Genomic DNA, 13,259 nt, shown 5'->3' on the forward strand with positions numbered 1-13,259 from the left:
GCTCACCCCTATTTATGGCTATCATATTACTCAAATATTTCCATAAAAACAAATCTAGAAGAAAAACTCTATTATTTATACTAGTTATTTAAGAGTATTGGGTGTATACACATCGGAGGATTTTGCACTTGTTGAATTTCTAAGGTAATTTTAATTTATTGCATATACTTTTATATATATTCATGTAATTCATCTTTGATATATATTTAATAGTTGATTAAATATCAAGTAATAAAAAAATTTTACGTTAATTTGATATTTACCAAAATTGTTTTCGACATATGTCTATATAATGCAAGTTTTCATATATTTAATTGACCTAGGCACAAATTGATGTATTTTTTAAATGTTTAATCACTAAAACAGTTCCCCTATTTTCCTCTCTTCCCTTTTAGTTCCTATACTTTCATTAACTATTAATAAAACAAATAATAAAAACCAATATTAACTTAATAATAATTAGTTAACTTCTGATTAGGTCCCTATGAAAAAAATTTTTTTGATGTTAGTCCACAAAGAGGAGTCATCAGAAATCTTTGCTCGCTGCCTGGACGCCGGCTGAGCGCCTGATCGCCGCCTGATCTCGGTGCTGGCGCTGATTCTAAGAATCTATAGTCAGCGTAGACCAAGCTGACCGGCAGTCCAATCCCTCTTCTGCATTGTCCTCGGATTAAACCTCGCTTCGACCCCAACACGGCGGTGTCCGGCTCAGAAACGATGTGGCTCAAGGCGGTGGATTTTGAAAGTTTTGGGAAACCCTCTCTCGGCTTCTTAGGTTGCGGGTCAGAGGACGATGAGGGCTTTTGGGAGGAAGTAGGGTAGGCTTTTAGCGGGGATTAAGGTTCCGGGGCGGGAAGAGGGTACCGATAGGTTAATTGTTATAGAAATATTTGCCATTTTCTTTGATTTTTTGCATTAAATTTTAGTTTGGTGTTTTTAGGCAGATATTTGTAATTTTTTTCTTTAGTTTTTATTTTTCTCTTAAAAAAAATTCTAGCTTGCCCTTGTTCTATAGCCTTATTAATGATCTCAAAATTTTTGCATTATGTACCATATATTAAGCTTTTTTTTGTGTGTCTCTTGAATGGCCAATCCCACAACTTTAGACTTTGTTTTCTTCCCTTCCTCTTTGATATGGTTATATACCTTTACACAAAGCAAAAAACACTTGATTATTTTTAAGGAATTTTATAATAACAACATCTTCATTTTACCTTTATTGGGCACCTAACATGTTTTGACAAAGCAAAACATACTGTACACCTTTATTATGTGCACCATTTTGTTGACCATTATAATCAAAACAAATAATCTCTATTCTAATACTCATGTAAGTTTGTTGATTTGTACTATATTCAGGTTATTATTGATTTCAATTGATTATTTTTTAATTAGATAGAACAGTTATAAATGTATATATTTACTATTTTCTCTATTTTTAAAGATGGCACCCTAGGTAAGAAAAGGACAACTATAGAGCAAGTACAATCAAGTAGCACTCATAACCATCAAGTTCAGATAACTAATGATCAAGTGGTGCAACCCTCAATTGAATCACATCAAAACTTTCGAATAGAATCATCACAAGAAGATTTTGAAGATTCACTTGGTAAAAATTCTAGTATGTTTTTATAAACTGAGTTAACATAGTTTATTTTAGACTTTTAATATTCAAGTGAAAATATTTATATTTTTTTATTGATGTAGCTTCTAGCCCCCTAAAAAGTACGAGGGCCAACTAGGGGTTTGGGACTTGAAAAACTCATAAAAGGAAAAAATAAATTGGCAATAGACATAGCAATAGGTAAGGGGAGACCTACTTCAGAAATTCAGTAAGCTAAGTTATCTTCTGAACTTGGAGTGATCTCTCGACAATTCATCCCTGTGCCAACAAAATGGAAAGGTTTGAAGAATGAAGATAAATTTCATACCTGGGAAAGGCTTAATGTGAGTGATTATTATTTATTATTATTTTCATTTCTTAGAAAAAGTTTGAAATGAAATTGGATGATGACTACGTCAAGAAATCAGTAATGTCCATCCTATCAAAGTTGTCCAGAAACCAACGTTGTAGATTGCATCATCGCTATAAAAGTTTTCCGAATGATTAAACGACATGCCAAAGTAATCCTCCAAAGTTTTATTTGACGCAAGAAAACTGGGAAGATCTCTGTAATTTATTTAGTGATCCCAATTACAAGGTATTATTTCTTATCCATTTACTAATTAATTTACACCATATGATTTTTTTTATTTTTTTTTACTAAAAAAGTTTTATTTAATGTAAAATTATAATGAAGTAAATAATAGTGGGGTTGATTTTTTTTTTTTTTAATAATTATGTATATCATGACTATATTTGTTTTTTCATTCATTCAAAAATAAAGAGGAGGTGTGAACTCAACCAAAGGGCTAGACAAGCAGTAAAGTTTACTCATAATCAAGGATCGAGGGCATTTGTTGCAAGTCGCTATGCTTTGGTAAATTATTATTGTTTTCGTATATTATTTAGCTTTCAGTTTTTGTTTGAATGATTAATTCTATGTAATAATTAATGTTTATTAATTTTGGAACTATATAGCTTAAGGATGATCAAGAACCAAATAGGATGGGATTTTTCAAGTCGACTCACTATCCAGAGAGTAAATGATGGTCAACATCTGAGGCTCAAATAGCTTATGTAAGATCTTTCACAAGAAGAATTTATTTATTTATAATAAGATTGCTTGTTAGTTAATATTTTTTTTTAATTTTTAGGAAATGATGGAGGATAAATTAGCAGTACTTGGCGAAGAAGGATCACAACTAGAAAACATTGATGCAATAGTTGATGGAGTACTTGGTACTACCTCTGGATACATTAAAGGACTTGGATATGGACCTAAGCCTATTAAAAAAGTCTCAAATGTAAGCTTTCCTAAGTTAAAAAAAAACTCTTATAGAGACACAAGATGAGCTCCAACAATATAAGTCAAATTATGAAGTGATTCAAAATCAAATGCAAGCTATGACTCAAGCTTTATTAGCTGCTGGAATCCAAGTGCCCATTCCTCAATTTTCAGGTATATGCATAATTAAACTTCCTTGTTTTTTTTTTAAAGTTCAACTTTTTTTAATTTACCCTTGTTATAAATTAGTATTATCATTTGTTAAAAAATATTGATTTAAGGTCATAATGAGACAAGCTCGACAGAAGTACCATCAACACAAGAGTTAAATTAAGAGTTTGAATGGAGGCTACAGGAAATTATCTAGTTTGATATGAATCTTTAAAAGCTCTAAGTTTTTAATGTCATTAGGACATTTTATGATATTTCAGTTTGTTATGTCATTAGATTTAGAGAACGTGAACATAAAAAAAAGAATTACACTTAAAACGTTTGTCAAATGGTTCTTACTTGATGCCTCAAGCATGCTATACCTTATCAAAGGATGAAAGAAGAGAACTTTGTGATTTATTAAAAATAGTGAAGTTTCCAGATGGATATGCATCGAATATCTCATGATGTGTAAATGCTAGTGATGGTCAGAGTTCAGGATTGAAGAGTCATGCTTGTCATATTATGTTACAAAGACTACTTCCAATTGCAGTGGACGAGTTAGGAAATTTTTTCAAGCAATTATGTTGTAAGACATTGAAGAGAAAGGATGTGGTCTGTTTACAAGATGATATTGTCATTATTTTGTGTAAGCTGGAGAAAATCTTTCCACCAGCTTTTTTGATGTGATGGTGCACTTGGCTATACATTTGCCACGTGAGGTGATGCTTGGAGGACCAGTGCATTATAGATGGATGTATCCAATAGAAAGGTTACTTTTTATTTGATACATCAAATGTAAAGTTTTTTGACAAAGCTAATTAAAGAGTCTAATTAAATTATTTTGTTTATTGCTAGGTTCTTGTATAAAATAAAGGCATATGTGAGAAATAAAGCTCGCCCAGAGAGTTGTATTGCAGAGTCATACATTTCTAATGAATGCTTGACGTTTTGTTCCATGTATCTTTCGGGAATTAAGACTAACTTGAATCGGGCAGAGAGAAACTTTGACGGTGGGAAAGAAATAATTGGTCTAGAATTATTAATTTTTTCAAGAAGTTTTCACTCGTTTGGTGCATCAAAATATGAGGTCTTGTCAGAGCAAGAATTTGAGATGATTCAGTGGTATATATTGAACAATTGTGAACTCGTCGAACCATTTTTTGTGTAAGCCTTTATTTTTCATATTTACATTACTCATTTTGCATTTATATTATTAAATTTTTTTTACTTTTAATTGTAGAAAACACAAAATGGAGCTTGAGTCACAAAGTATATTATCTATTGAAGAAAGATATCAAGAGCAATTCCTTTTTTGGTGTAAAATTCATGTAAGTATAGTTTTGAAATGAATGGCAACAAAAATTGATAAGTGATTTTTCTAACTTTTATACCTTTTATTTTAAATTATAGGTTGCATCATTGCGAAATCAAGGTACGCAAGAAGTATCAGATGGATTATTTTCATTAGCCTGTGGTCCAGATAGATGTGGTAGAAAGTATATAGGGCGTATTGTTAGTGGGGTTAGGTTTCACACAAAAGAACGTGATCTTCATTTGAGAAGTAAAAATAGTAGTGTCGTAGTAGAAGGAATGCGTGAAGAGGAGGAAATTGACTTTTATGGTGTTTTGACTGACATTATTCAATTATATTATATAAAAGATTATCAAGTTATAATTTTTAAGTGTGATTATTCTGACCTTTATAAGAGGAGGCGAAGAATTCATAAAGAAGGTAATTTAGTAAGCATTAATGTTACTAAATACTGGTATGAGAATGATCCTTTTGTATTAGCAATTCAAGAAAAGCAAGTTTTTTACTTGGATGATATCAAGTTAGGCAAAGAATGAAAAGTAGTACAGAAGTTTTATCATAAACACTTGTTTGATGTTCCGGAGATTGAACAGATTGAAAGTTCTAAAATGTTTGATGTGAATGATAACGTAGATCAAGAGATTGAATTTGAAGGGAGTGATAGAACCATCCATGTAGAGGATTTTGAAGAAGGACCACTACATTGATATGATGTTGCTCCATAGGTCATTCATTATGATTCTATCAAAAGAAGTAATAAATTATTTGAGGATGCTTCTGTATAAATCTTTGCTGAACAGAGACAAGAAGGCCTTGCAGACATTGATGAAGAGGAGTTTGAGTGTAATGATGATGATGATAGCGATATAGATCCTATGTTTTACTAATTGCGAGAATCTTATTGTGGAACATGCTTATGTAATATTTGGGTATGATCTTATGCATGCTAGTTATGTGATAACAACCCAGTTATGCTTCCTTTTGTTATGTGAAAACAGGCTTTGTCATTCCAATACAAACACAACTCGCTTTCGAAAACGTTCTTATGATATGCAAATACGCCTATGTTTCCGTGCATTCTTGTTTTGCCTCTTTACTATTTAGTGGGTATGGTTTCTTTTAATAGTAATAAACAATCGCCTTTTATCACTTAATCATATTTGCAAATCTTGAAACACGAGCACATAGCTCACTTTTGGGCATGGAGATTAAACCTTGACAAGGTAGAGTGTCTTTTTCTTTTAGGAGGTATGCTTTCTTTGATATGAATTTGCCAAAGAATGTGCCCATAGTGTGCATTTGGAGGTTTTATATAGCTTCATTTGTCTCCTAGCTTAGAATATTATAATGAATTATTAACATTCCAGGCTTTGTACATAGGCATGTATTTGTTTGGAAACACTTATGCAAATCATACTTTTGAAGAATTGCTAAAACAGTCGGCTCTCATTTTATGTATCCTGTATTGTCTTTGTAGGCTAAGATTTTTTAGTATATGTATACAGCCAAAAATATCATTACAGAAGAAGTTACCTGGGAAAAGGAAGGCTCTCGTTGAAAAGAGAAAGGTAATTTAGAATTAAGCAATGCCTCTGGACATTTTGCATTTGGTTTTATAAGATTGATTAAGCTACCATTGAGGAGCCAAAGTTACTTGAACTTTAACTTCAGTCTTCTGCTGCTCTTGAACAATTTCTATATCTCCACATACATGTTCAATTTTCTAATAGGTTTATTAGAGTAATGAATGAAAAGTCATTTAAATGTTTGGAAGGAAATTTGCTGAAGCAATGCACTCACCTTTTTCAAGTGGATTTGGTGCACTGGATGAAATGTGAATTTTCATTGGTGTAATTATGTCTACTATTTATAGTACTGACACTAGCTATTTTCTCGTCAGGTTTTTCAGTTCTTCTATGCTCATGCTTCAACTGCAGAAATATACCCTTTCACCCTTGATGATTTTGCACATGCATTTTGTGACAAGGTTTGGCTTTATGAAATTCAGTTTAATTTAACTAAAAGAATCAAGACCAAAATGGTCAAAACGTTGCCAATATTTTTCATTGTTTACCTTTTGGTTACATTAATTTGTTAAATTGTTTTGGTTCATATGCTTATACTAGGGCTCATTGTTATTGGCCAAGATTCATGTGGCTCTCCTGAAGCTTCTCCAATTAGATGTAGAAAAAGTGGTATCTATTGAATTCATTCCCCGAGTTTCAAAGGACTGCAGGTTTTTGGTCTTTTTGCACTTTGTAAGTTTGATATCCTGATAAATTATTATTCAGTCATATGTAAACTTGGTGCATTATTTGTCTTTTAATAGTTTGCTTCTGCCATTTTGCTTAAGATACTTTCACAAATTTGGCTGATGAAATAGATATTGATGTTTGACTTACAGCTCTTTTCCAATTCTTTTTTCTTCTGATTGATAAATTTCAAGCTGCCTAATTTTTCTAAATTGTAAAACTAAAGAATACAATGCTTAAGCTCAATATCAGCTTGAATTTAGTTGTAAGTCAAATAGACAAACTAAATGAATTTTTGTTGTTATTTCCTTAGCAAGCTTGTTTATCCCTTTTTTTTTATTTTGATTTGATCGAATCCAATTTTCTTATCTTTATTAATTTGTTGTGATACTGAAACAATTGATCAGAAGCATTCTATCTAACATTCTTTTTTGGCTAAAAATATAATTTAAAATATTTGAATAGTTTGCCTAGCTGTGGTTTGTTTTGAAGGTGAAAAAACAAGAATTTGATGTAAAATTTTGGTGTTTATCTCTTAATTCTCTTACATGGGTTGAGATATTGCAACAAGTTTTATTTGCAGCTTGGTTTGGATTGAAACATAATACAATGCAAAGATAAGAAGGTTGAAGATGTGGTGTTACACAAATGCGGATGGAAATGTTTTGTCAATTATCGGAGGGTTCATTTTTGAAATGGTAGATAAAACAAAGCTATCAGCTCCCAAAGTGTTTGTACCATAGTGTTTAGCAAGCATGTTAATCTACATCATTCGTGCCTTCATCCAAATGAATGCTATCTTTGATGATCTCATGCTTTGACATTATGTGTAGTTTTTAAATAATGTAGCAACTGAGTGAGATATCTGCCGCCTTTGGTGATTCTTGTGACTCATGAGCTGTTATTTATTTATGCTTCTTATATATATATATATGTGTGTGTGTGTGTGTGTGTGTGTGTGTGTGTGTGTGTGTGTGTGTGCGCAAATCACAAAACAGTGTAACTATGGTTCTTGGTTTATGAAAGTCTTACCTCTAAATTGAGAAATGCTTGTGAGGATGAGTTGTGATGAACTCTTCATAGACACTACTATGTTATTCAATTATTTGATCAATTAAATATGTATGCTTGTACTCCCCGGGGTCATTTTTATGTCTTTTTAGACGTTTTTGTTTTTCTTTATATGTTTATCTAGACAAATTATGAAATGTTACAATAATATTTAATAATTTTTCACTAAAAAAATTTATTAGTGACATATGGTTAATGCCATTAAATTTATTAATAAATGGTGACATTCGCTAATATCATCCTTTAATGCCATATGTATCTGGGACAATAATATAATGCCTATATTACTTACATGTAGGTGACGAATAATATAATGTCAGTATCAATTATATTCAGGTGACGAATTTGTATGTCATAAAAAATAATTAAAATACATGACCAAATTTAAATTATCACCGATAGTAAATATTAATATTGGTGACATTATATTAATTTTTGTTTACAATTAAGACATTTTAGAATTCGTCACAAAAAAATATTGCATTAATGACTTAATATAATTGTCACCCAATGTTTAAGTTGTCGCTAAAACTATTTCCCTCCATCTCCATTTAGTCAGAAGATACAACATCAAATATTTGGTGATACCATCATATAACGATTTAAAACATTGTCACATAAAATACTCGAACTAATGAAATGCGCAACGAAACCATATTTTTTCACTTAATGTCATTTATTTGTGACAAAAAACTAATATGTCATAACTAAATTTGTGACTAATTATCAATTTTGTTGTATTTTTGTCAAGACTTTCTTTTAATTAAAAGAGCAAAAAAGGTAGTTGATATATTAACCCAAAAAGTGGAAAACCTAAGTTTTGTTTTGTTTTGTTTTTTTTTTCTTTTTAACAAATGTAACAAGTGCAATATAATCAGGGGCGAATGCATGGATGGAGAATTAATCATCTAACTTGTGCATCTATAATCTATGACACGGGGTTTGGACTACAAACCTACACCCATAATCGAGAACTGGTTATTATCATTGTATTCAGTGGGACTTGAACTCGGGACTCTTAATTCCTCAAATTAATGCCTTTCATAATGGAGCCAATGCCTTTCGTAGTGGCATCCTTCCTTATCATGCAGGTTTTTTGTTTGGGTATGCTCTCCTCTATCTATAACACTTCCATATCAGCCTCACAGCTTGATTCAACAGAAATCCCTTAACTACTTGGGATAATAAGAATTCTAAAATTAGTGTTGTCTTATAACTGATAAAGGGTATATATATATGCTTCATTTCACTCGTGGCCACAAATGTTTATGACTTATATCACTATGGCCACAAACATTTTTTTTGTAACCGGATGACCACATATCTTTTCTCTGGAAGCACGCGTGGCCATAATGGCCTGTTTGGAGGCTAATTCTGGCAACTTTGCAGACATGGGGTCACCATGTATTATAAAATCCTTAACCCAATTGACGTACCAGTCCAACTTAGAAAGGTTTTAGGGCTAATCCAAGTCATCGGTTGAGCCATCGCTTCCTTCTCTCCCCCTTCTCTTATGCCGAAGCTCACTAAAACCCTAGAATAGGCCATCACTCCGACCATTTATCAAAGGTGCCTCCTCAGGCCAGAATGGTCTCCTCTCCTTCCCTAAATCCCAATGATGGCCTTCCCAATATGGCCTCCTCACGGTGTCAATCTCCCAGATATAATCATGAGTCAAATGCTGGAAATGCTCCCAAAGGTAGGGTTTCCATCTCGTCAGGTGGGTGTTGTTCTCTTCTTGGATGATTCATTAGGAATCATTGTTTGTATAGTGGATGGTGGAGATGCTCCCAAAGTTTCGATCTTAATGTGTAGGTGGTGAGTGTAGATTGAATGTATAATGTATGTCTATAATGGAGTTGGGAAAATATTTAGTTTGTATCTTTGTTTTAATGATTTACTAAAGGAAATGATTGTGACCTGAATTTTTCAGTGTATGAATGCCATGATATAATTGTGGCTTGTGAGACTGTAATTTAATTTAATTGAATAAAGACAATACTGAAATTTTCATATATTATCTTTATGTATGAATGAAGTACTCAGTTCATGTTACCTATAAGAGTGGAGGTGGAATTGTCCTAAAACAAATTGAAGCAGAAGATCTGTAGATTCATATGGGTTACAAAATTTTGAAAAAAAAAAGTCTACACAAGCAGCTAATATGGGTTGCATATTTATGACCTGAAACAGATTTGTAAAGCTGAAACAAATTGAACAACATGCATTGTAGAATTATGTGTTGTAGAAATTTGGGGAAAAAAAAAGTCTGCACAAGTAGCTAATATGGGTTGCATATTTATGACCTGAAACAGATTTGTAAAGCTGAAACAAATTGAACAACATGCATTGTAGAATTATGTGTTGTAGAAATTTGGGGGGAAAAAAAGTCTGCACAAGTAGCTATCGTGAGTTGTAGACTTATGACCTGAAACAAATTTGTATAAGTTGAAACAAATTGAACCATAAACAAACTGAACCATAAGATTGGCATAATTATATGGGTTGCAGAAATTTGGGGAAAAAGTACACAACTGACATCTAATTAGCATCCCATTGCAAGTCAACACATAAACCAATATACAATTGACATTTAATCTCCAACTACATAAGCAAACCATAAACAAAATTATCAGTGCTTACAACAAAGTTACTCAACAGTACTGGCAATTCAACTTAGACATTAAGGTTGATTACAAAGTGCATAACAAAAGTATCAAATGAATTTGCCATCAGAACATTCCAGTTCCCTACCACCCCTGTCAGGTAAAAAATCCCTATTTGCAGGTGGAGATTGAGGTGTCCTTATGCAGTAGATCAAGTTGCCCAAGTTAGCTATACTAACATTGCTAGACCTATTTATGCTGACATTGAGTGTTGGCCCCTGATTGGTAATGTCATTAGGTTGCCTTGTTTGAGATTGTTCAGTACCTATCAATTCATGATGCTGAGTTGGTTCATTGGCAGCTACATTATTGCTAATTGACATATTTTCTAGAGGAGGAGACTGATTACTTCTTCTCCTCTATGAGAAAACATAATTGGATTAAATTATTACAGAGTTACGATTCACCCCAATTCATATATATATATATATATATATATATATATATAAACCATTACATGATTAAGTTTTTTTGTCTTTTTGCCAACACTCCATTCCCCTACCATCATTAAAAAAAAAGAACAAACAGTCACTGATGAGATCTAAAATCATTAAACTTCATTTAACTCAAATTCATTAAGCAATATTGACTAACACTCGCAACAAACATAAATAACATATAAAATTTCAAATTGAAAGTATGCATTGCAATTGAAATAAATTAATACCAAAAGACTTACTTTCTCATGATGCCTTTTGTCATGGCTTTCTGCATGACATATTGTACATCCAGCTGCATTTAACCCCTTTCTACTTAATTTCTGTTTGCCTTTCCCAGAAGTTATGGAATTGGATTTTAATGCCTTCAAGGCATTTTCAATCTCTTCAGGCTCTGTTCTTCTTCCTTTTGCTTTCCTTCCCCTTATGTCTTCTCCTAATTGGAGGTGGGATCACTCTTGTTCCATCATTAACTTTTGGCCAAAGCTCTTCATTGTTGGTGGTGTTTATATAGTGATCATATACCTGCAAGTAAGTTGACACCAAATAGCAAGCATGTACAGATTTCTCTGACTGCTGATTATTCTAATATATGGTAATGATTCCATGAGGGCAAGACAATCCTTTCAATTCCCATCTTCTGCATGTGCAAGTTCTTTCAACCATGTCAACAATATAGGATTCCCGTCTAGAACCTATGATCTGGACTTTGGGCCCACTTGAAAATTTTGGTGTGTGGTATTGTCCCTCGTCCTTCATCTTATCAAGTATTTTTTTTTTTTTGGATTTTTGGGCATATATTTCCCTTGTACTTTAGCATTTGGTCTTTCTTCTTTTTCATTCTCCTCATCAACTTCACCTTGATCATCTCAAGCATTGTGATGATTCCCTTTTCTCTTGCATCAAGCATATACCTGTTAAAGCACTTACAAATGTTGTTCAAGAGGATGCAACTTACTTGAAGTTCTGAACAACGCCCTAGTCCAGCTTGCATAGGGTCTGTCTTCATAATCAAGTCATTTTCTGGTATCTAGGTTCTCTTTCTCCTATACTCCAAGCCAATAGTTAAATCTTTGTACATATGTTGCCCTTGCATCATTCCATAATAAATCTTTTAAGGCTTTACCTCTGAATTTCTCCCTGAAATTTGTGTAGATGTATCTAACACAATTTCTATATTCTGCATTTGGAAATACTTCTTCAACAACCCTGTTTAATCCTTGCAAACACAAGCCAAAAATTAATTGATAGTTAGGATTACTAGAATTTATTTGAAGCATGTAAACTAACTTTTTTGCCGATCACTCATTATGGTGACATATCTGTTGTTCCAAACCTCCAAATCATCCCTCAAAGACTCCATAAACCAAGTCCAAGTTTCTCTATTCTCAGTCAAAACCATTGCATATGCAATGGGAACAATACAATCATTCGGATTAATCCCTACTGCTGACAACACTTGCCCATCATAGAGACATTTTAAAAAACATCCATCAAAGCCTATAAATGGTCTACACCCTGACCAAAATGCATCTTTTAAGGGCTTCAGATAGACATAAAACCCTTTAAAAACACCTTTATCTCTCCACAAGATCACTGTGGTCTCTGCTCTGCCTAAGCTCAGCTGCAAACCTGGTAAGCTTTGTATATTGCTTAATTAGCTTCATCTCCATTGACCCACCTCATTGCCAAATTTTTAGTTCTCCAAGTTTTCATACCAAAGATTGTGAAACCATGGTCATCCTTAACTTGTTTAATTATCCCATTGTAGCTCCAGTTTGGATCAACCCTGAATTTATCAGCAAACCACCCTGAATTAACATGAAAATTAGTGGAAAAACTTCCCACATGTGTGATGAAAATTGGCACTCTAAATTTGCACTAATGGGATCAACATCAATAGTTCACATTCATAATTATATAAAAAATCAATCAAAATTTATAAAACATCCAAAAAATGTTGAAACTGAAATGCAAATCAGGACATTACTAAAACTAATATAGAATGCCACTCAATATGGGACAACAAACTAGCTAAATTAGAAAACCAAGCAACAAGAGATAACAACAATTAATAAATTATATTCATAATGTTCTTGAAGTCATTCAATATCTTGCAGAAATTCATTCAATATGTTTATCAATAGTTCACATTCATAATTATATAAGCAATCAATCTAAATGTCTAAAACATCCATAAAAATTTGAAACTGAAATATAAATTAGACATTACTAAAATTAAAATAGAATGCCACTCAATATGAAACAACCAAAAATGGAACCATTGAGAAATTATTATTAGTATGTAAATTTCTATGAGTGATTAATTATTTCAGCATAGAGTAAGTAAATTTCTATGAGTGAGTAAACAACCAGAAACAACAAAAAATGGAACCGTTAATAAAATAGAATCCCAACATTCATAAAACCCCCCCACTGAGAAATTATTATGAGTGAGTAAATAAATTACAGCATTATCT

The sequence above is a fragment of the Dioscorea cayenensis genome, chromosome 8 (assembly GCF_009730915.1).
Source record: "Dioscorea cayenensis subsp. rotundata cultivar TDr96_F1 chromosome 8, TDr96_F1_v2_PseudoChromosome.rev07_lg8_w22 25.fasta, whole genome shotgun sequence".
NCBI classification, from domain to species: Eukaryota; Viridiplantae; Streptophyta; class Magnoliopsida; order Dioscoreales; family Dioscoreaceae; genus Dioscorea; species Dioscorea cayenensis.